The sequence below is a fragment of the Bombus terrestris genome, chromosome 3 (genome assembly GCF_910591885.1).
Source record: "Bombus terrestris chromosome 3, iyBomTerr1.2, whole genome shotgun sequence".
Taxonomy (NCBI): Eukaryota; Metazoa; Arthropoda; class Insecta; order Hymenoptera; family Apidae; genus Bombus; species Bombus terrestris.
In genome coordinates, this window is record NC_063271.1 from 6,576,506 (window position 1) to 6,602,804 (window position 26,299).

Below are 26,299 nucleotides of genomic sequence, written 5' to 3' on the forward strand. Positions count from 1 at the left end.
GTTTAGGACCGTAAAATAAAAACGTAATCGGCTTACTCCCGGCAGAGATGCCTTCGTTAGAAAGTATTAAGAATCGTTTCTCTCAAAATGTATCCTAGGCGAGTTTATCAGCGGTGTTCATACTCGTGGAGAAGAGTCGAGTGGCCAAGGGACTAAGAAATTTTACTTCACACTGCCTGCTAGCGAAACGAAACAAGCAATATCCCGGCGAGCAGCTTGCTTTATTTTCTTTACCTTTCCTTCCTTATGAATGTTTATTTCGTTTCTTGCATCTCTTATTCCTATTATCCTGCGTTTAACTTTGTGATCGTGCTTTCGAAAATCTATATCATCAAGCTGAATCTCCAAGCAGAATAACTTTTCCTAACTTCGTCGACGTTATTCGGAAAATATTAATTGCCGAAGGCAGATCTTTAGGGAAATTTATAATCGATCGATCGTCGCGTGAATTTTACTTTCCAACGTTTGACGAAATTTCTACTCGCTATGTGTGAACAGGGTCGTATCGTGTACGAAGCGGCTAAACCACAATTTACCAGGCTGCAGTACGCCAAGTGTTACAAGCTGTGTACCGTTCGAATCACAGGTATTCGAAGGACGTTGATCGACCATCATTTTCTTCCTCCTGTAATTTCGGTTACCTTTGTTATTATGCTAAACAGTATAGGGTAACCTGTGATTTCCAACAGCTCTATTTTATATTTACGCGCAGGAAAATATATAGCGAAATGTCGATATACGTACACCGATCTTTGGTTAAAAATTATTGCAAGCGATACTGTTAGAAGCCACAGGATATTAGCAATCTCGAAATCTTTCGGTCGATAAGAACGTCAAAGAGAAAGAAAAAGGAAAATTTGCCGAAAAATATGTCAGCCATTGCGAGTGAGAGTATCGCGCGTCGCCGCGCCGTGGCAAAAACTAAAACAGCCCTCGACTTGATAATTAAGCACTAATTGAGCGAACAGACGTTACCGTAGTCGTCGACGAGTGCTTACGGGCCACGTTCAGCAGATTATTAAACGTAAAGTCGCGCGGAGGCCGAGAGGGTTGGGAGAACAGGTTGCGCACAATAGAAGACAAATTGCGCGGCAAAGCGGCGTTGAATTATTTGACATACAACACTCGACGAACAGGAAACTCCCAGAAAATTATACATTACTTCCGGTATTTCTAGACCAGTTGAAAGGGTTAGGGACTAATAAGATGCTTGTTTGCGCTTCGAGTGGATGCACTCGAATCATAATTCAGCGGCAGTTTATCCAGAATATAGTCAGTCATTAGGTTGCAACAATGTGTTCGCGTGCCACGAAATCTGAAAATGTCAGAAGAACATGACGTCGACGAAGAGATCGAGCCGGCTGGAATAGCGAACGAGGCGTAAAGGAATGGATAACGTGACCCAGAACACGAAATCCAACTACGTACGCTCGGCAAACTAAACTATTATTACGCGATAGATCTATACACGTGTATATTTTAATTCGACACTCGACCGGCTGCAGGAAAATTTTGTTCGTTCCCGGTTAGCCGCAATTCCACCCGATAACCATCTTGATAGCGTACCGTATTTGCCAAAAAAGAAAAAAACGAGAGACTTCTTTTCTGTAAATATCTAATCCGCTGATCGACCCTCTGAATAAAATACGAAACGGCGAACCGTCCTAGCTATCAGCTAGCTGGCGAAGGCGTTGACGCTTAATTCCAGAGCTCATCGCGGGTGGAAATAAACGCTGACCTTGCGCGCTTGTTTTCCGAACTATACACGCGAAATCGAACGATTTGGCCAATCCCATGGAAACGAATTATCGGAAACATCGAACTGTTAATCTATCCTCGTAAACATTTCAAGAGATCATTAGAAAGACGTCTCAATTATTATCGAATTAGCCTCTGAAATGATCAACACGAAGATGGTTATTACATCGTTGTGCTCAGCACGCGACCGAACACATCGCAAGAATTCGTCAAGGCAAAAATTACAAAGATGATCCTAAATGTAAATTATCGGCGTTCGAATTTTACGGGACGGTTGAGCGAAAATTTGCGGAGCGAATGACGTTCTTTTTAACGGTATATAAAATAGAATAAATCGACGATTGGTGGAAAAGCCAAGCTGAGACTGAGAGTCGTTGTGCCTTTACGGGACGCGATCTGACGCGATTAGATCGCGTGCCAACGCAGCGTACGTACCGCGAGCTTGAATCTAATATAGTTAATTACACGTGGCAACAAACGCCGGTTAGGCTCGCTCGATAAAATTCCATTCTTCCGCCGTAAATTCCTTCTCAAGCCACGTTTCGATTTCCCTGTTACGATCGATGTTTCCTCTCGATTTCCAATTGACGATAAATTTTAACCGTTTGCATCAATTGGCTCGTTCTGCTTGTACTCGCTAAATATTCTACGTTCTTTAAACGATCCTCTTGCGATTGAAAATTCAGTACATATTTGCTTGTACGCTAAACGACGACTCATCGTTGTTCGATACAAGACGAATCGGCGCGACCTACCACCGACAGCCTAACGACGATAGTCATCGATAGATCGCGATTTACGGGAAATTCGACGTATCTAACGAACGCGTAACAATACCCACGTAAAGATATACGAAATATCCGAAGCACAATAGCTGATATTTTATAAACGAAACAAATATCTCTGCCTAGGTCCTGCGCTTCTTCAGTCGTGTTCGTAAACAATGGATTTCTCTAAACATCCAGGATCTGTCGAGTAGTTAAAAATCCTACTTACGTTATTTATCCGAGACCCAGTCACGGGAATCAGCTGCCTCTCTGGTTTACCAAGACACCTAAAACGAAGGCAAACGATTAAAATGGAGCATAAACGCGAAACAAAAGAGAGGAGGTTAAAAATGAACAGAATGAATCCAGTTAATCCGTAACAAATCCTGCTTTAATCAGAATACCAAGCACGACAGGATGAACGCGACCAGTCGGTGCGTTCAATCTGCAACGCGTCGGCAACGCCGGAAACAAACGTCACCCTCGGGTCACGTTCCGAGCGAAATGACGACGACGTATAAACGATTACAAGTCGGCTTCCGTGTGCAACTTTTCTCTCTGTTCCGTTCCAGCGAACGAAGTACTTATCGCGTAAAGCTGGCGAGCACAAAGAAATTACGACGCGGAAGGCGGCGGATATGGGTGCATAACCGGAGGGTAGGTTCCTCGGTGTAAGCGCACCGGCATCGGTTCATCCCCCTTCTCGTGCTCGAGGACGCGCGATATAACGAGACAACGGAAGAAAGGCGGACACGTTTGCCACTAGAAGAAACCAAGCTGAACAAAAACCGGTCTCTGCCGTGTTTACCTCATATTCGCCTTCTTCGTTTTCTATCTACGGTGGCTCGTCAAAGTATTCGAATACTCCTAGGAAGCTTCTACGCCTGTATATCGTATAAGAAATTTTGATTTGAAATTCGAAACACGGCTACCCCGATTATATCGATAAGATTTAAAACCTATGCGAAAACGTATTTAGAAGTTGCAAGATATTTATTGGAAGCATACGCCTTACAAGGTGATAGGAACAGTGAGTCGATTATTCGTTGTATCAATAAGTCACGGTATGTAGTGAGATCATTAGTTGTACGTTTAAGAGTATTATGTATATTAATATTTCACCGAGTGTTTGTAATAAATGCTTTGTAACTTTCATATACATTTTCGAATAGATTTCAAACTTTGCTATTATAGTCACGATAGTCCTGTCTCGTTTTAGCGCTGACGAAATTTCAAAGTTTCTTACAGAGCACGTAATATACTGGTAAAAAAATTCTGTAGTTACCGTTCTAAACGTTCGAATAGTTCCGTGAGCCGATGTAATGGGAGAATAGAAGAAAAACGAACCCGCTCGAGACCCATAAATACCGCGCACCGCCGTATTTAACTCATACTCTTGCGTTCTTATCTCCATATGTAATGGGTTGACAACAAAGTGACTGCGGATTTTGTCATTAGATGGTATTGACAAAATCCGCAATCACTTAGTTGCCAATCCAATACTTACGTACGCTTATTTCCACTCGTACGAACGGATGCTGCATCGACCGACATCCGCGAGTAGATGCTTCGCGCGTACACTGACTTACTTCATCGCACGTTAATCCGATTTTTCAGTCCGAATGCGATTTAAACTTGAACGGACGTGACGTCAAGTTTCGCGACTAGCACACGATATACGGATCATACTGCGAAAATTACGGCCAGCATCTTTCATGGGATATTCCGTATGTTTGGAAAAGGAATTACGCTGTGTGTAATCGAAACACAAAGGTGGAATTTAAAGCAAAGCTACTTCTAGAATTGGTTTGCTTTTAATTAAAAAGTTCTTTGATCTATCTAGCGTGTTGGATTTGCCGGATTTCCGGAATATAAATATCGTTCTTACGACGCTTACGCGTTGTTTGCCCGCTTTGATCGCGTTTAGAGTTCTATTTCGAGCACCGTGAGGATCCACTGATTCGGTTCCCTTTATCGAGTATTACGTCAAATATTTTAACATATTTACGTAAACCGGGCGGGTGAATACACTGTCGTCGTTCTCATGCGTTCGTTATTCATCAACGTGTACTTTTCGCTTTTCTTATTGTTCAGACGTCGAGTTTTAAATACGCGTAGGGGATAAAAATTTGTTTCGACGTTGATAATAAATCACAGGTGAAAGTGCGCGAACCATCGAAAAACGATACACGTCAAATATACGTGTCTTGTCGAGCAATCAGAATAACTTTCTCGCAACGTGTATACGGTACAAACATGTCTCCAGGGTACTCGGAATAACACGTCGTTGACTTAGTGGTGAATTTTTGAAAATTTGAAAATTTCAATTTTTGAAAATCTAAAAATTTGAATTTTTGGAAATTTAAAAATTTGAATTTTTGAAAATTTGAATTATTGAATTTCTGAGAATTTGAAAATTTGAATTTTTAAAAATTTGAATTTTTGAAAACTTAAAAATTTGAATTATTGCAAATTTGAAAATTTGAACTTTTGAAAATTTGAAAATTTGAATTTTTGAAAATTTAAAAATTTGAATTTTTGAATTTTTGAAAATTTGAAAATTTGAATTTTTGAAAATTTGAAAATTTGAATTTTTGAATTTTTGAAAATTTAAAAATTTGAATTTTTGAAAGTTTAAATTTTTGAAAATATGAATTTCATTTGAAAAAAATTTGAAAATTCAAATTTTTAAATTTGAATTTTTAAATTTGAATTTTCAAATTTTCAAATTTGAATTTTTAAATTTCAATTTTCAATTTTCAAATTTGAATTTTTAAATTTTCAAATTTTCAAATTTGAATTTTTAAATTTGAATTTTCAAATTTTCAAATTCGAATTTTTAAATTTGAATTTTCAAATTTGAATTTTTAAATTTGAATTTTCAAATTTTCCAATTTGAATCTTTAAATTTGAATTTTCAAATTTTCAAAGTTGAATTTTTAAATTTGAATTTTCAAATTTTCAAATTTGAATTTTTAAATTTGAATTTTCAAATTTTCAAATTTGAATTTTTAAATTTGAATTTTCAAACTTTCAAATTTTCAAATTTGAATTTTCAAATTTTCAAATTTGTATTTTTAAATTTGAATTTTCAAATTTTCAAATTTCAATTTTCAAATTTTCAAATTTGAATTTTCAAATTTGAATTTTTAAATTTGAATTTTCAAATTTGAATTTTTAAATTTGAATTTTCAAATTTTCAAATTTGAATTTTTAAATTTTCAAATTTGAATTTTCAAATTTGAATTTTTAAATTTGAATTTTCAAATTTGAATTAATAAATTTGAATTTTCAAATTTTCAAATTTGAATTATCAAATTTGAATATTCAAATTTTCAAATATTCAAATTTGAATTTTCAAATTTTCAAATTTGAATTTTTAAATTTGAATTTTCAAATTTTCAAATTTGAATCTTTAAATTTGAATTTTCAAATTTTCAAATTTGAATTTTTAAATTTGAATTTTCAAATCTTCAAATTTGAATTTTTAAATTTGAATTTTCAAATTTTCAAATTTTCAAATTTGAATTTTCAAATTTTCAAATTTTCAAATTTGAATTTTTAAATTTGAATTTTCAAATTTTCAAATTTTCAAATTTGAATTTTTAAATTTGAATTTTCAAATTTTCAAATTTTCAAATTTGAATTTTCAAATTTTCAAATTTTCAAATATGAATTTTTAAATTTGAATTTTCAAATATTCAAATTTTCAAATTTGAATTTTCAAATTTTCAAATTTCAATTTTTAAATTTGAATTTTCAAATTTTCAAATTTTCAAATTTGAATTTTTAAATTTGAATTTTCAAATTTTCAAATTTCAATTTTCAAATTTTCAAATTTGAATTTTCAAATTTTGAAATTTTCAAATTTGAATTTTCAAATTTTGAAATTTTCAAATTTGAATTTTCAAATTTGAATATTTAAATTTGATTTTTCAAATTTGAATTATTAAATTTGAATTTTCAAATTTTCAAATTTGAATCTTTAAATTTGAATTTTCAAATTTTCAAATTTGAATTTTTAAATTTGAATTTTCAAATTTTCAAATTTGAATTTTCAAATTTTCAAATTTTCAAATTTGAATATTCAAATTTTCAAATTTTCAAATTTGAATTTTCAAATTTTCAAATTTGAATTTTTAAATTTGAATTTTCAAATTTTCAAATTTGAATTTTTAAATTTGAATTTTCAAACTTTCAAATTTGAATTTTTAAATTTGAATTTTCAAATTTTCAAATTTTCAAATTTGAATTTTCAAATTTTCAAATTTGTATTTTTAAATTTGAATTTTCAAATTTTCAAATTTGAATTTTCAAATTTTCAAATTTGAATTTTCAAATTTTCAAATTTGAATTTTCAAATTTTGAAATTTTCAAATTTGAATTTTCAAATTTGAATTTTTAAATTTGAATTTTCAAATTTGAATTTTTAAATTTGAATTTTCAAATTTTCAAATTTGATTTTTTAATTTTTCAAATTTGAATTTTCAAATTTGAATATTCAAATTTTCAAATATTCAAATTTGAATTTTCAAATTTTCAAATTTGAATTTTTAAATTTGAATTTTCAAATTTGCAAATTTGAATCTTTAAATTTGAATTTTCAAATTTTCAAATTTGAATTTTTAAATTTGAATTTTCAAATCTTCAAATTTGAATTTTTAAATTTGAATTTTCAAATTTTCAAATTTGAATTTTTAAATTTTCAAATTTGAATTTTCAAATTTGAATTTTTAAATTTGAATTTTCAAATTTGAATTAATAAATTTGAATTTTCAAATTTTCAAATTTGAATTATCAAATTTGAATATTCAAATTTTCAAATATTCAAATTTGAATTTTCAAATTTTCAAATTTGAATTTTTAAATTTGAATTTTCAAATTTTCAAATTTGAATCTTTAAATTTGAATTTTCAAATTTTCAAATTTGAATTTTTAAATTTGAATTTTCAAATCTTCAAATTTGAATTTTTAAATTTGAATTTCCAAATTTTCAAATTTTCAAATTTGAATTTTTAAATTTGAATTTTCAAATTTTCAAATTTTCAAATTTGAATTTTCAAATTTTCAAATCTTCAAATTTGAATTTTTAAATTTGAATTTTCAAATTTTCAAATTTTCAAATTTGAATTTTCAAATTTTCAAATTTTCAAATTTGAATTTTTAAATTTGAATTTTCAAATTTTCAAATTTTCAAATTTGAATTTTTAAATTTGAATTTTCAAATTTTCAAATTTTCAAATTTGAATTTTCAAATTTGAATTTTCAAATTTGAATTTTCAAATTTGAATTTTCAAATTTTCAAATTTGTATTTTTAAATTTGAATTTTCAAATTTTCAAATTTCAATTTTCAAATTTTCAAATTTGAATTTTCAAATTTTCAAATTTGAATTTTCAAATTTTGAAATTTTCAAATTTGAATTTTCAAATTTGAATTTTTAAATTTGAATTTTCAAATTTGAATTATTAAATTTGAATTTTCAAATTTTCAAATTTGAATTATTAAATTTGAATTTTCAAATTTTAAAATTTGAATTTTTAAATTTGAATTTTCAAATTTTTAAATTTGAATTTTCAAATTTTAAAATTTGAATTTTTAAATTTGATTTATCAAATTTTCAAATTTGAATTTTTAAATTTGAATTTTCAAATTTTCAAATTTGAATTATTAAATTTGAATTTTTAAATTTGAATTTTCAAATTTTCAAATTTGAATTTTCAAATTTTCAAATTTTCAAATTTGAATGTTCAAATTTTCAAATTTTCAAATTTGAATTTTCAAATTTTCAAATTTGAATTTTTAAATTTGAATTTTCAAATTTTCAAATTTGAATTTTTAAATTTGAATTTTCAAATTTTAAAATTTGAATTTTTAAATTTGATTTATCAAATTTTCAGATTTGAATTATTAAATTTGAATTTTCAAATTTTCAAATTTGAATTTTTAAATTTGAATTTTCAAATTTTCAAATTTGAATTTTCAAATTTTCAAATTTGAATTTTCAAATTTTCAAATTTTCAAATTTGAATATTCAAATTTTCAAATTTTCAAATTTGAATTTTTAAATTTGATTTATCAAATTTTCAGATTTGAATTTTTAAATTTGAATTTTCAAATTTTCAAATTTGAATTTTTAAATTTGAATTTTCAAATTTTCAAATTTGAATTTTTAAATTTGAATTTTCAAATTTTCAAATTTTCAAATTTGAATTTTTAAATTTGAATTTTCAAATTTTCAAATTTGAATTTTTAAATTTGAATTTTCAAATTTTCAAATTTGAATTTCTAAATTTGAATTTTCAAATTTGTATTTTTAAATTTGAATTTTCAAATTTTCAAATTCGAATTTTTAAATTTGAATTTTCAAATTTTCAAATTTGAATTTTTAAATTTGAATTTTCAAATTTTCAAATTTGAATTTTTAAATTTGAATTTTTGAAAATTTGAAAATTTGAATTTTTGAAAATTTGAGAATTTGAATTTTTGAAAATTTGAAAATTTGAAAATTTGAATTTTTGAATTTTTGAATTTATGAAAATTTGAAAATTTGAAAATTTGAATTTTTGAATTTTTGAAAATTTGAATTTTTAAAAATTTGGAAATTTGAATTTTTGAAAATTCAAGAATTTGAATTTTTAAATTTTTGAGAATTTGAATTTTTGAAAATTTAAAAATTTGAATTTTTGAATTTTTGAAAATTTGAAAATTTGAATTTTTGAAAATTTGAAAATTTGAATTTTTGAAAATTTGAAAATTTGAATTTTTGAATTTTTGAAAATTTGGAAATTTGAATTTTTGAATTTTTGAAAATTTGAAAATTTGAATTTTTGAAAATTTGAAAATTTGAAAATTTGAATTTTTGAATTTTTGAAAATTTGAAAATTTGAATTTTTGAATTTTTGAAAATTTGAAAATTTGAATTTTTGAAAATTTGAAAATTTGAATTCTTGAATTTTTGAAAATTTGAATTTTTAAAAATTTGATAATTTGAAAATTTGTATTTTTGAAACATCGTGTTCCCATTTACGTAACAAAATTGCCTCGTTTTGGATAATCGAAAAACAAATGGCAGCTTAACCTTGGAATTATATTCGCGGCACGGGATTTTCGATCTCCTGCGACTATCACGGGAATTTCATTTCGCTCTGTGAACTTAATCGGCCAATTCCGTCAGATTAAAATCGTTACTTTCGCAAGGAGAGAAACCGTAAGAGTAAAAATCCTCGAACCTCTCGTGAAGCCTGGCTCCAACGATTACGAAATAAAATTTTCACCGAATCTCCGGTTCGGCGAGAAATATATTTCGCAGTGATTTGTTCAAGACGCGAGGGAAATTTTAAACGCTTTGACACACGAGATCGATGGAAAAATTCTTCCTCTGAAAAATACGTTTGATGAAAAAAATAGGAAGAAAGGAAAAAAATATGAGAACGCGATTCGTAGGTTTTTAACGCTTTGCTTAAACAAAGCTTGTTCACACTTTTCATGGTAGCGAGCTTTTATAATCGTGCTGCCGATTAAAGGATACCTGAAAAAAGCTGGGAAACAAAAGAAACCGTATGAAAGCAAGCCGTAAGTACATCGAGCAAAGAGATGCGAATACACAGCTTTTTAAAGCTGTTTACCAGGTAACTTTTAGAAAGTATTGTGCACACTTTCCCACGTTTGGTTAAACATAAATTTACGACTAATATAAACGCACAACGGTGTGCTTCGACTCGGGAAACAAGTAAAACTTCAACCCCTACCATACCTGTAATCAGATAACCTCCGTTCTGAATTTCTCTGTTCTCCATTCGTTACCGTGCAACACATTACTGGCAACACGCATGAATGCGTAGTCATTTTTTTCTTTTTTTCCCCTATTTTGCTTTTTTCGTTGTACATACGTTACGCACATACGCGAACGTAACATACGAGTGTTCGGGAATAAATTATTTTTACCAACGTTCACTTGCATTTTTCAAATATTTCCATATAGATTTTTGCAACGTACGATTCGACATATTCCTATCGTTAGAAAAGTTACGGAATACTAGGTTTTATATATCGGCGCACAAATAATTATTTCGTGAAATTATAAATCGTGCGAAAAGTTGAAAGCATCTCCGATGAAATCCCTTGCGTAAAATCCTCGAATTTGGACAACTATCGTTTGACACGTAACCCACTCCGTATAATTCTGTTCACCGGTTAAAGGAGCGATAGTACAATTCGAGGGAACTGCAATGGCGTTTATTTTTGATCGAAAGAGCAGACACCGAGCAAACAATTTTCATCTGTCATGATGGAATGGGGTTGAATTAAAGCGGTCGCCACAGAAGAAAGTATGAACAACAAGTTAAATATTATCACGGAGACAACGGTGCCGCGAGTCTGCGCTGTGAACGAGCCAGACGTATAAGCACCGGACTCTATTTAAACATTCAAGCAACGTAAACGCTTGGTAGATTTTCCCTTCAAACCCACGCCACGCAGCAATAGACGTGCTGCGAAACGCGCGAAAATGATCCGGCCGTTGGACTTTACCGTGGCAGGAGTAAAATTCGCCAAACGTTCAGGACGGCCCGTTTTCCAAAGAGTCTTCTCTCTTTGTCCTCCGGTGACTTTTCCAAAAGTAATATCGCACCGAGCACGACATCATTTCTTTCGAGACTAATGATACAATAAATTCTAGGATAATCCTTAGAAATACTGCCGCTAGTTTGTTATAATTTTTCTAAAGTCGCCGAGATCGATTGGAACGTAAGATTCCGTGTTAAATAAAGCTGTATGTATGTTCTGTTTTAAAAATTACACCGATCGTACTTTTTCTCGAATTTTGAGCGAAACGTAGCTCATATTACTGCGTTACTGTGGTAAAAGAAAAATCCGTTTCGAGAGGGTTAACTCGCTGCTAAGATGGTAGACCACCGTTTCAACCTAGTCAACGTTGATCCCTGCCTCCCGCAAACCGCCGTATTTTATTCCTCGAATTTAGTCGTCGCCACTCGTCGCAGCTCTTGCCACACCATGCTTCTACCAGCATAATCGGTTGAGCTTGTTTGCACACCGCTGTGCAAGTACAGCGCGTGTCATAAGTTCCACAGAATTCTCCCTGTAGTCTGTAACCTCTCTCTCTCTCTCTCTCTCTCTCTCTCTCTCTCTCTCTCCCTGACGTGTGTACACGCGGTCAAGTCACCATTATCGTGCTGGGTAAACCGAACTGGTTTTAAGCAACAACCAACTCCGATTAACCCTTTCGTTCCTAAAGCTAGCTTTAGCCTTCGTTCGCGATACGATCTACGGATACTAAGATCGAATTTAGCCATCGTTCGATACCAAATTCCAGTTACCAGCGTTGTTTGTGATCGTCGGCTTTCAACACGCCGCATCGAGGTGGTTCAAATTGGAAATAACGTACAATATTAAGTAATAACGTATGTACGGATTTGTCGAAAAATACTAGGACGATTGATGTACTTGTACAGGATAGGAAAACGCGATAATCGATTCAGATTGTTAGGGAAATAATTAATCAGTCAGTCGGAAGTTTGTATTCGCACGAAACGAAGATGCAAAGTACATAACGAGGAATTCTGAAAACTATTGGCAAGAATTTCAGGAGGAAATAGCGAAATAGTAAGTAGAATATTGTTCCAATGGAGCAAAGTGGATCTCGCGTGATTCGATAAAATATTAAACAAAACGAAAAATATTACCCATCTGTTATTTCCTTATATATTGAGATATGTATAATTTTGATGGATTAGATTGGCCGCGTAGTAGTAACACACGTATGTGAATATGAGTGTGTGGAAGTACGTGTGTGCACAGCGTCTCGAAAAGCAGATGAATGTAACTGTTCCGTTGGCAGTGTGGCATGGAAGATGGTGAGACGAAGAAAGTGCTGAGACGCGTGCGAATTTATATCGACGAAGATCCTGGAAATCGTTTATCAAATAAATCCTAAACTATTTTAATATGAATCCTGAGCGTAACCTTAGTGTTCCTTTACCTTTATTTCGGCGATTAAGATCCACGATTCTCAACATTATACGACGAAACAAACTTTTAGAACAAGCTATTGTATATGTTCGAACGTATGCGATTTTCTGATCTGACAAATCTCATTGAGAGAATATAAAATGAATTAAACTGTGCAAAGTTTAAACCTGGCTTCTGGAATTTTGTTAACAGCATGCGACTAAATAACGACATGTGTAGAACATTGACTGGGACAGTGCACAAAAGATACGATGAATATAAACGAAGAAAACGTCGAGGATTGTTACATAATTATTGGTAGGTTCTTATATGATTTAATCTAAGTAAAGTTCAATAATTTTTTAATGTTTATCAGGTTTAAGGTTCTGTAAATCAGGTTTAAGTGTCCTGTTTTTTTACAATCGTCCTAATACTTATGGCGAGCATGTACACTTAAAAAAGTTGAATCTTGTTCCGGATTCCGAACACAATGATATATCAGATTCAATGAAACACGGCAATCGCGTTGTTAAAAGAAGTTAAGCTTCAAAGATTAAAGATACAAGGTGTTTGTTCACGGAACAATGGCGGATTCTTATTTACATTACAAAGCTTTAATCTTCGAACTCGAAACCATCCAGTGAAATGCTTAGCTGCGCAACGGACGTTTTAGAGGGCGATGAAAAAAAATAAATAATAAAACGCACGAGATGCGGCAACAAAGCTCATCAAGCTGCGAGTTAAAAATTTTTAATAACCCGAATATCTCGTAAAAATGCACGGTCCAGTAAACACCGATAAAATCGCGACAGAATTAAAAAAGTTACGTGGCATTCTTCACGAAAGCTACGTTTTCACAATATTAAATGTCAAGCAGCCCGCAACAACGCGCTCCAAACTTCCTCCTTTCATCGAGACAAAAAAAAAAAGATGACAATCATTCTCGATCCATCGTTACATCGTGTAAACGATTATTTTCTATCTATTAGTCGAAGATGATTTGATAACGATAAAAGGAGGAAGCTTCAGAGTATAAGCTTTAGACCCGTTGTGAAAAATTCGGACGTCGTGGAAGCTTATGGTCAACGCTTAAGTTCATCCGCTATAATCAAAAATGTTTTTCGTGGAGAAGAAAACAACTCGCCCGTACATCGACGTGGTAATTGAGTTAGAAAGGTTAGTCTTTCGTCAGTTCCATGCTTCGTTCTTTTATCAGAGATCGACATTACGTTGTACACTGCCCATAATCGACACTTTCCGTCGCGTTATCGATCCAGGTTTGCATCTCTTTCACACAGAGAGATCTTGTGGTCGCTCGAACACGATCATGCAATCAAAATTCAGGAAGTAATCGTGACAACGGTCAAACGCGTAGCTACAAATAGAATTGTATTCGAAACACCAATATTGGAACGTAATAATTGAACACTGTTCGATCTACGCACTCTCGAAACCGATTGCCGATATTTCAGTGAAATATACGGAGAAAGTATAACGGCTAGCTGGCGAAACAATATTTTTCCACTTTATTCTTCAATTATTCCTTATCGAAATCTATTCTTTGTTTTCGATAAATTGCTTTGCTCGAATCTTGTCAAGGACTATTACGCATCAAAGTGTTTGCCGGTGTTACATAACGAGCACACTCGATAAGGTATTTATCGTAGAAAGCTTTGAACGCCAAGTGCCGTGGCACCTGCTTCTCTGTTTCAGCACCAAACTGCTCCTACCACGTTTGCGAACGATCAAACATTGTACTACTCGACTGAGAGATTACCATATAAAGAACGGTGTAATTTTTACGAATATTATGAAAAATCTTATCTACCTTTAGCTAGGAAACTGAGACGAGCACTTTTATCAAATAATAAATCAGTGCGAATTAAATATTTCTAGATAACAACTCGGTAAATATATTTCCGATTCTTTGAATTTCAGTCGTATTATTATGATGTCGCGCTTTGGGTCTATTCTAAAAAAAAGTAAACTGGAACAAAGTACAACGTATTAATAACACGTTTGAAACCCGAAGAATTACAAATTCACATTGTCTGTTCACCGAGAAAAAAGGTTAAGATCCAAAACTTAACAAACTCTCTCTCTCTCTCTTTCTTTGATTACTTTTCGCAGATTCAAAGAAACTCAACCACAAAATCAGGAATTGGTTAACAAAACTACTAACGATACAGAAATCATCATCCTCTGCTACCTACTTTTACTCTTGTCACAAACCATCGACGTGAAAACAGATTCGAACGATGAACCGTGTCTTTCGTCTACCGTCGAGACGATCGAATGATCAGAATCCTAGAAAAATACACATCAAGCGGAACTACTGTTGAGACAACGGAGGGAATGAAACGCCGCTGTATTTCACTCGCATTGTTTCGCCGTCCTAGAAATCTACACGGAACAGCTAGTTTTTCGCTGATAAAAACCGTTCCGTTAAAGTTGAAGTAGAAGGAAGAAATATATTGGGCTACGAGGAGGGACAGGACGTGATACGAATCCTTGGTCCCTTGCATAACGAAATTGCAAGAAAAATTTCCGCGACGCGTCAGGAACATCGGTCCGAAGAAAATTCGCGTTAACCGCGAAACTGCGCCAAAGTCTGCCGCATCGTGGTGTTCTCAGAGGGCTTTTCACTGAAAGTCGAAGGTTTTACGGTGCAACCGGTTGACCTGAATGTCATTCACTCCGAAGAATGGTCCTTTGGCCTTGAAAAAATCTCATAGACAATCGACATTGTTTCGAATACTACCTTAAGAATCATTCTTTTTCTTCTTCATTAATTATTGTGCAAATTGATAAGATAAATACAGTGATCTCTGTAATATTTTTTTGTACCCACTGTAATTTCTTATATTCGTATTAATTTCTAACACGTATCTACGTACACATGCGCCTTTCACGTTGCCTAGATACAATTGCAAAAGTATAAACAATACCGGTATTATCGAGTATCAATAAGAATAATTATACCAATTTACGAAGATAAGGGTAGCGCAGAGTACCGATAACGTGGCGTGAATGACAGCGTAATAATTACACAATAATCTATGTGTTGTATTAACTTTCTTTCGTGTGAATATTAAATACACGATATAATGTCATATCTCAAGTAGGTTTATTACGAGCTGTTTAATTAACGCGACTACGCAACCCGTTCAACGATGTTTTGGTATCAGGATAAATTTACCACGAAATATCCACGTGTATATTTTTCAAAATTCTCGATGAATTCAGATTATCGAGAGGTCTGGATGAATAACAAATATCCTATTAAATTTGTTCTCTGGAAAAATCGAGTAACTTTCGTACGAAAAATTCTCTTACATTTTGGATAGTTAAAAAGATACTTAAATCGAACACCACCGTACGTACGTACACTGTGAAATAAGGAATACCGCAGAGAAATCATAAAAGCACGTTATAGAAGCCATTCCGAGCTTATAAGCTCCCTATTGTGTACTTTCCTGAGCTCGAATTTCCAGGATTTCCAGATATCTCGGATTGTTTATCAAGGACCGATTGCTAATCTGGAAAATCTCTCTGACTACTTCGTAGGAGTTTGCGAAGGGAAGATCTGCGATAGGACGTACGCCAAGAATTTTCGTACGTGATTAACCATTCAGACGACATTAGCAAATTTTGAACAGGATGTCTCGCGTAATTAGGATAAGCTACAGCTCTGAAACGATAGAAAATAAAGAACAATTTCATTAGGCACGATTAAACGGTTTCGAACGACGTAAGATCTATTGGGTTGGCGACTAAGTGATCGTGGATTTTGTCAATACCATCTAATGGAATTGAAATTATCATCTGTTGAAGTTGTTAAAATTGTTGAAAAAATGGAGATAATTTTGAAATATCCGAAACGCTGCCAGTTTTGTAACGTGCACCTATACTGGGTTGGCAACTAATTGATTGCGGATTTTGTCAATATCATCTAATGACAAAATCCGCAATCACTTAGTCGCCAACCCAATATAAATGCGAAACTGGCAGCATTTCGAATATTTCAAAATTATCTCCATTTTTTCAAATTGGATTGCAAATCTTTTTATACGTCGTACATCGTTCGTCGGGCCGTTTAATTCCGTTCCATGAGATTCTTCTCTATCTTCTACCGTCTCAGGGCTAATTTATTAATATATTTAACCAAGTGAACGTGAAACAATCTGTATACATATAATTGATGCAACGTGCTATAAACGAAGTTCGAAGTTTCGTACAATTTCGTCGATCAAACGAAATCGACTTATTCTTGCGATATGAATATTAATAGAGAATAAAGTCTACATTTATCGGGGCGTTATTTTACAAAAGCGTTATCGAATAAATTGGAAATTGATATTTCAAACTCATCGCTGCTTTTGTTTGAAAAATAACTATTAAATTAATACGTCAAACACGAAACGTTCGCTATGGTAAAAACAGCCCTTCGCGATACTTAACCCATTTTAATTCTCGGTTATTAATTATCTTCGGTAATGGTGCACTCGCGATAAAATAAAGTTATTCAGCTAGTAAGAAGAAAGTAGCATGGATATAGAAGGGAAAAATTGCAGAGGATTTGCGTGAAAGAGAACGCTATAAAAATCTATAAGAATGTAGCATTTTAAAGAGCTGGGTGAATGCGAACGTCAGGCTTTGCTCATCGCGGCGAGGCAGAATTAAATTTGCGAAAATTAACTGTATGTAACGTAATGCGTCCAATGCGGCTAATAACGAGAGCTTGAACGCTGAAAGAAATAAGAGACGCGCAAGTCGTGACAAAATGTAACGAGTTCGTAATGCAACAAGTTCATAACGACTATGCATTCTTCGTACGAAACGAAAACCTCTCGTCCTGATTCAAAAAAAAAACTAAGTTTCAGCTTCGGTACGTAACTTGTATCCTAACATGTTCTCTGAAGAAGCAGAGTAAGTAGTTGGACGATGAATGAGCGTATTTAAAGGTAGGTAATTGAATTACTTAAAATTAATTTCTACCGACGAAATGCTTCCAATGCATAAATATATCTAAGTAAATAAGGGACAGATACAGCCATTGCTCTATGACGATCCGACGTAGTATGTTGGGTTGCTCTCCTTTAATTTGCCTCTCGCTAATTGGCCGCAATCGTAAAAGGTTCATTTTACAATTACTCTATACCTTTTATGGACTCTACAATTCCGACATAGAAAGTTAGAACGCTCTCCTTTAAATTGCCTCGTTAATCAACTGGGTCGGATCATATTCGAAATCATACCACATTGCAGAAAACATCGATCGGTTTTATTCTATGTCAACTTACAAAGCCGGTGAAATCAACGGATCTCTATTCGAACGATTTTCCTGTCGATTTTGACGAATGGCACGATTGAAAAAGAACATTGAAACCTCGTGCTATTTTCGATGGTCCAATTACTTAACCCGTTAACACTCGCGCCCGTGTGACACACAAGCACAGCTAACCGATCATTTTTAACACATTTCTTGTACTAATAAACAGTCACGTATTCGCGTTTATTCCACTCGCTTTCTCTGGTTTTAGCTTACGCTATACAACTCGTTGTATCCATGAAAAACGTGAAATACAGCGTTAAAATCACAAAGGATAGCCGGGAAACGATTCTGCCGAAGAAAAAATCGCGCATCTTTAATCGGTTGGGTGGAAGAGCACGTTCAGGGATTAAACAAGTCGACAAAGAAAGCCGATTGGCCCGATAAACCAACCGATAATGGAAATCGCGATCGAAGCTGAAAAAACGAACGATACGTTTGAGAAACACGACGACACGAAACGATATCGAACGGTACGCGAAATAAATCGAAGGCTTTTCATCTGACGAGATAGGTGGTACTCGAGTAGACTTTAGCCGTGAAGTAGAGCCCAAGAGGCATCCAAGAGACAGTTTTAATGACCCTTCGAAAGTACGCGGCCCGAGTTCGCCATCTCCACGGCTATTTCGTTCCAAGCAGCGTGCTAGCCAAAGGTACTGGCACTGCAACTAGTAGCCGCGGGTATTCCCGCTGGCAACGTCAGCACACTTTGTCACCTGGTTAGGGGATCGTTTTTCTACGCTGTCAACCTGGCCGTACTGGCTGGAATACAGAAATTCATGGAGCAGCTTCTTGCCTCGCGATCATCTACACGTATGTACCTACGTTCTAAATTCTACGAGTAGGCAAAGTACATTTCAAAGGACACGCTTCAAGTACCTTCGTTAGTTTTCAGCGGACGAAAACGTAGTACCAAGGGAAAATATTCCATTCGTTTGAGGTAATACGCTATCACATAATCATATTATACCGAAAGATTGCTAACTTATTGAGATTCCGCGTAACGCGCTGATTATCAAACTGCGAATTCATCTGCAAATTTAGATTTTTAAGGATACAATCGAAAAAGTAAAATCATTATATTCGATATATTTTTCTGTGCAATTTCGCGCTCTGAAATTTCCTGTAAAAACACACAAATCCGTGGTCCACTGATTACGACACGCATTTAATACAGAAAGTCGTCTAATGGGACGCGCGATTTTTCAACTGTTCGGGATTGCGTGACAAAAAGAAGTTTCGAAACAGAATTTATCGGTATCGAGTGTACGACAAATGGCCATAATCAAATTCTGATAAATTTTTGCTCGCGACGCTTTCTGTTACACGGCATTTCAAGCAAATGCTCAAATTGCTAATTTATTGAAATTCCGCGTAACGCGCTGATTATCAAACTGCGAATTCATCTGCAAATTTAGATTTTTAAGGATACAATCGAAAAAATAAAATCATTATATTCGATATATTTTTCTGTGCAATTTCGCGCTCTGAAATTTCCTGTAAAAACACACAAATCCGTGGTTTATTGATTACGACACGTATTTAATACAGAAAGTCGTCTAATGGGACGCACGATTTTTCAACTGCTCGGGATTACGTGACAAAAGGAAGTTTCGAAACAGAATTTATCGGTATCGAGTGTACGACAAATGGCCATAATCAAATTCTGATAAATTTTTTGCTCGCGACGCTTTCTGTTACACGGTATTTCAAGCAAATGCTTAAAAAATCGTTCGTCGCGTTAAAACACCCTGTTATACTGCGGTATACACCTCTGTATATAGCTCTCGATCACAGAGTTGAAACGTTAAACGAAAAAGTAAATCTGGCAACGATAAACACTACGATTCTTTCAATTGATCGCGAACGATTTTAATTTGCTACGGAAAATCGATATACAAAGGATGAAAGGTTAAAACGATCGTTTCATTCAGATTTTCTATACAACTCGAGTAATTTTACTACTCTTGAAAAAAAATACTATAGCTTCGAGTATCGATCGATTAAAAGCCGCTGGTATCCAATTTAAAATTCTTCAGGCACGGCCTCTTTAACCGAGAAATATATCCCCCATCACTGGGCACGTTCAAAGACAAAAAGACATAGATAATCGTATAACGTGGATCACGAGGACGAGTTTCGATCCTCGATTGCAACAAAGTTACTTCTAAAGTGTCGCGACACGTATCGAGCAACTTCGCGAGCCAGCCTTCAAAGAAACATCTTACGAAGTTTGAATATTCCCAGATACTTGTTGAAGTTACAATTTGTTTTTAAAATTACATTTCGCTCGCTATATTTATCAGACGGGATACTCTTCGCGTATAGATTTTCCGTTGACGAATAATAAACACGAGTAATAAATCTTACGATAATTTATAAAAACAAATTCCACGAAGAATTATTACATAGTTATTTTATCGAGACAACGCGAGAACGAAACGACGACGTATACGTACAATTTTAATACTAATTGAGCTCGACCGTTTTGTTAATTTAATCGTACCTTTGACAAGTTGACAATTTTACCACTTTTGTACGATAATTTCCCTGTATTTCGGATAGACGGATATAACAGGCTTTCGTTTTCGTTGTTTCGCGGTTTAGCGGTTTGCACCCATTGCATCCATCTACTGGTTATTCATATTTGCCGATTTTAACACATTAAATCAGAGAGAAAACGTATGTCTTAAAACATCCAAAGCGTCGCCACGTGGTTTTCTTGTGAAACCTTCGAATTTTAAATAATACACGTTGTCGTGATATATTAAAATTCAATTAACACGAAGAAATAATCAGAAGTTTGTACATTATCTGGCTTTATAAATCTCGAATAAATATCTGTTAAACTTACATTCTCAGTTTTAGTAAGAGAATCAAGTTAAATTATTCTGTATTGTTCTCCTGCAATATCATACCTCACAGTTTATGACAATATTTCGTTTATCGTCGAATTTTACATAATCCGTGGAAGCATAGATTTAGTAGAAACAATGAATTATACTTAATATGTATACGCCATTAAACCACTTAAACATTACACGTACAAACGAATGTAATATTGTATATAATTAAATATGCAAATTAGACGTACAATGAAATATGAAATTCAAGCATGATACAACAACGTCGCGCGGTACAAAAGCATAGCGTTAGATTTAACAGAATGTTATTCGTCTAATTGTAAGAATGGAAAGTACAAATTAAAATCAGCGATCGTAAGCGATCGTTTCGGAATAACGAACGGGAAACTGGTACATAGAAAATCGATATTTCGCTAAAATATAACATAATATAATATAATATAATATAAATATATAATTGTAATTGCAGGTTTAACTGGAAACTCATATAACGATAGAAAGCTACATATACGAAGATATAAACGAATGTAGAGATTTCGTTTGAAAGAGACGAGACATAAAGTAATACGGTCAACTCAGTTTAGTTCCAGGTAAACCACGTGTTGAAGCTTGGCACGTTTGCGTGAGAATCGAACTGCGAGGCGTAACAGTATAGCCGAGTTATCAAACTTGGCAATAGCAACTACTAAAAAGTTTCGAGAGGAAAAGTACGCATGGAATTATCGCTACGTTTGCCCTGAAAAGAGTATCGATGTTTGCTGTATTAATTAAAAATACTTTTCCTCTTTGATAGCGGCTCGACCAAACCAGTTATCTTTCAACTTCGATCTTCAACATCGTTGCCGGTTGTTCGTTTCAATCTCCGAATCGAGAAGCACTTTTCAAGCTCTCGCAGTTTCCATCGTTGGATGCGATACGATATATAGCGTACAAGTTTGATATTCAATCGTATTATTAGCATTATTCAAATACATCTTGTTTCTCCTGCAAACTTGTAAAGTTATTGTTAAGAATTTTGGATCTTAATAGCCGAAATAATGCTATAGAAATACTAAATTTACACTTAGAATCTATATTAGAATAGTTATATATTTATTTGATAAACGATTTCAAAGATATTCATCGATACACGCTTGCACGCGTCTCAGCACTTTCTTTGTCTCGCCTTCTTTCATATCACGCTGTTAACCGACTGAACGAACAGTTTACATTCCTTTGTTTTCGACACGCTGCGCATACACATACTTCCAGACACTGATATTTCGCATACATGTATCGCTACTACGCAGCTAATCTAGTCTAGCACATAAAATTATACATATCTCGATAGTTATGAACATCGATAATGTGCTTTTACGGTATTAAATTGGAGCTTGAAATAGAAAACCAAATCTATGTGTAACTGGAATATACGCGTTATAATTAACATACAGGATAATGTTCGCAAAAGACAGTAAAGTTTATAGTTTTATTTATAAAAGATACACGATACCATGATTCTAGAATGGTTTTCAATTTATTAGTTCGTCGATGATTGGCTAGTTTTTCATTATTCTCCGCGCAAAACATTTATCGGTCATAAAGCAGCCATTATCAGTAATTAGTCTAATTTATATGGGATGATTTAAAGGAGAGTAAGCTAAACAGTTCGCGAAATTGCTTATCGCAATGACACGCTTCACAGGGAGGATATCCTGATGTTTTAATCCGTTCAACCATAACTCAAAGATAATTGAGTCATTTAATAACAATGATAAACATAATTCACGAATGCTATGAATATTCAACCATTAACATTGAAATACCAACGAATATAGCGTGAACAAACGATCCGCGAAACACTTGTGAAACGTTCCGCGGTCAAACGAAAACATGCGTGACCATAATCAACTTTTAAATTAATTTCAAAGAAACAAACTCCGCGAAGGAAGAAAAAGAAAAGCGTAAAATCACCGTGAACTGTAACAGTCTTTAAAATGATCCTTTTAAAACCACCGTGTTTAGATTTGAATCTCTGGCACGATAACCGGGCGAGTTCGGTTAAAAACTTTGGCTCGACAGAATTCCGCGAGTTGTATGTATACGCTGCGTAAGAAACTTGCATATATAAATAATGCATGCATATGTATTACGAAATACGTCACGAAACATCGAAAGGCTAATACCTGAGACCGATAACGTTCAAAATATATTTTCGTTAAATATCAACGACTGTCTCAAAGTCCACCTTCCCTCGGGATAAGCGAACAAGATTTTAGTGCTACGAATCGCGCAATAATACTGGAAGGCAATATGAATTTGAATATGATAATCGTCTTGAAACGTTGGCGATCTCACCAATCTTGTGTTTGAAATGGGAACGATGATAAATATTATTTGTCTGTGAGCTGTACACTTAATACCTTGCTTTTCTTATTGTTTACAACTGTACTGTAGGATCTTACATTACAATTAATTTATTAATAATAAATGGTTGTACAGATGTTGATTAAACAGGCAACGATGGTTGCTTAACGTGAACTAAATACAACAACGTGCTATAATTAAGATAACTAGATAGTTAATTTGCAACTCTCGTCACCACGAATCCAACGCGCTCTCTCTCTCTCTCTCTCTCTCTCTCTCTCACGCGGACCACACTCTCTCGACAACGCTAGCAACACTCTCTCCCTGAATTCTCGATTCACACTCTCTGGCTTCTCCTCTGACACTGACTGTTAATTCGTCTATGTCCCTTAGCATCCCTTTGACTTTTGTCTTAGCTGCACCACGCACGTGCTCCGCAACCGCTCGTGGCCAGGGTCATGCAGGGCCTTTCCACGAAATTATTCGATCGAAGGACCAACGACACGTTAATGAGCCTGTCAGCACCTCTGCTTTCTCGCGACACTGTTCATGGTTCACCCGATATCTCTTAGGCCTTTTGTCCACGATACTACAGTACCATCTGATTAAATGGATAATTGAAATTTCGAAAAATTTTGACTAATCCAATATTTTTAATTGAAGAGGGGAGGGATAGAAATAGGAAGAAGATAGAAAAGAGGTGAAAAGCCACTTCGATCGTAGATTCGTTTCCTAATCTTTCTATTCGATGCTCGTGTTCCGTGTATATGAGCAAGACACAAGGAACGAGGGAAAGACAATATTGACCGAGTAAGACAGGTAAACAAAACATTTATGTAGGCAACTGGCCGAACAACCTGCACCTTGCTCAGCCTCGCTGGTCGAAGGAACGCGTTCATATTTTTTCTATTCGTTGGACGTTACTGTTTGTCGACCTCTTGTCGCTCTAAATTACCACCTGTGGTTACTCGATAAACTTGCCCGGTTGGAGAAAGATTGTGCCGCGCGTGAAGACCTCGCGATCTCGTCAACGAAAAGTAAAAAAAAAAAGAAAAAATAAAAATAACACAGGTATGGGTCAAAGGTATAATCTGGCGAAGTTTCTGGCGTCAATTGCCTGCACAATTACGAGTTTTACATCGCACGAGCACACAACATGCAACACGAACTTTAAGAAAAAGAAAAGAAACGACCCCGAGGATTATAATTTCGATCAATTTCGGATAAGTTTTGCCAGTACTTCATCTGGACGTGAAAAATTTGTCACGCGTTAACAGTGCCATGGAAATATTGGGAAATGAGCGTAATAAATTTGTTTCTACGATATTTGTGACGAAAGCAACGCGTGTCTGACCATAGACAGACCTCTTTCACTTACGCTCTCTTGCGAACGAGCTAATGGTACGTATTTCTGGTATCGCAAACCTATGTTTCTCTTTCGTTGTCCATGCGAATAAGTTAGGATTTATCGCGTTATTTTTATTATCTGCCGAAAGCAATACGAAAAGCAGAAGTACAAGTAAATGTACAAAGGAATCATTGGAAAAGAACGACAGAGATTAATATATAGAATCGATGTACACGCCTATTTGAGAGAAGGTTAAAATTTTACGGATCCGACGAGGAAAGAACTAATGAAAACCGGTAGAAAATTAATTACGCGAAACCCTTGCTATCAATGCTATCATGCTCTAATTATGGTGGCGAGGGTACATGCGAAGTTTACACGAAACGCGGTGTAGCATCGCGATAAGTAAAATTTACCGCTTAATGTACGAACATGTATATAAAATGTGAACGTAATGCTAATTACAGTTCTCGGTCTGGTAATCGGATCGATAATCCGATTACGTGCAATTGTAATGTGAAAAAAGCGTGAAAAAACCGTGAAAAAAACCGCGATTCGCGAACGCGCGATAGTCACAGGTTTGAAATTACCTTTCTTACAACGCTACCTCCGATTTTCGTCGATTTAACGACGTACGCTAATCATATTCTACCTTGTTGATGCCCGTGTGAAACACAGGAACACGATCCGTGCGATATTAGTCGCAACAACAAACAGTCGTGTTTTCGCGCTTGAAAAACAGACGCATCCTTCGCGAATCCTTTTCGCGTAAAATGCATTTTTCTTGGAACTCGGATTGACCGAAAGTAATATAGCGATACGTAAAGAAAAAGGAACTTTCCGATAGACTGTATTGATATCGTTATTTACATATTTAGATAAAGCTGTGGTCGTTTAATTCAATTCTAGATAATTACGTCGAACGGTTGGATTCAACAAGTTTTGGAAGAAACGAAACGTATAAAATTTTTGGCGTAGCTCCAAAGAACGATGGTCTTCGTCGTTAACCAACATCGGTTAACCTTTCTTGCGAATTTCTATAGCGTAACGGAACAACAACGAGCCCTAAGAATACCAGAGACCGGAAACTTTTAAGAAATCGTGCACGACGAGGAATTTTCTTGCGCTTTCTCGAGCTCATCAGCTTTTCGAGTTCAACGACTTTGCTCAGGTTTCTTACGTACGGGTTGAAAACAAAGGAACTAGAAGAAAAGTCGACGGCTTGCGTTCTAATTACAACCGACGTGGTAACAAAGTGAATTTCAACGTTTGTTTTTCTACCCACGCCTTTTTCCATTGAGCCGACAATCTCGAATAAAATAACATTTTATTCAACATGGTGAATGGAAATCATGTAGTTACCAGAGAACCGCGATAGTTTGTGCCTAAACTCTCTATAAAATAATCTAAAATAATCGCAAGATTAAAATCGAATTGCGCGAAATGTAAATATAAGATACAGAATGCAGGAGAATTTTCTATAGAAAAACTTCTCTAGAAATAAATTTCTCTACGCGTTTCTATTAATTGAAACTTTAATTAATTAATTAAAACTCGATACAATTGCGGGAAGCTCCTTCGGCTAAGACAAATTTTATATTGTCTCGTCGATCATTCTATATAATTTATCACGGAACGAAATAATTTTTCTGAAATTAACTTGATACCTCGCTTCGATACGTATAATAAAACAAACCACAGAGCTTGGTATATTGCGCGTCCAATTTATCCTGATACTTCGACAAAATATTTATTCTATATTTGAGAACTCACACACGAGACATAAGTTTGAAGATATCCTTTCCTACTAGAACTCTGGATTGACATAAGTTTGTAGCATGTACCGGATATTGCATTCTTTGAGAACATCTTTTACGAAGGGCAGAATCGCAGTAGTATAGATTGCTTTTTAAACC

At 34.3% G+C, this 26,299-nt stretch overlaps 1 protein-coding gene across 2 annotated transcripts in view; it reads right to left on the reverse strand.

The window, feature by feature from the left end:
* LOC100645554 (heparan sulfate glucosamine 3-O-sulfotransferase 5) overlaps positions 1-26,299 on the reverse strand; it is a 155,891-nt gene that overhangs the window by 127,511 nt on the left and 2,081 nt on the right. For both annotated transcript variants that reach the window (XM_003394102.4, XM_012320521.3), the window contains exon 2: positions 2,755-2,812. The gene's annotated coding sequence lies outside the window, so the exon portion shown is untranslated. The remainder of the gene's footprint in view (positions 1-2,754; positions 2,813-26,299) is intronic.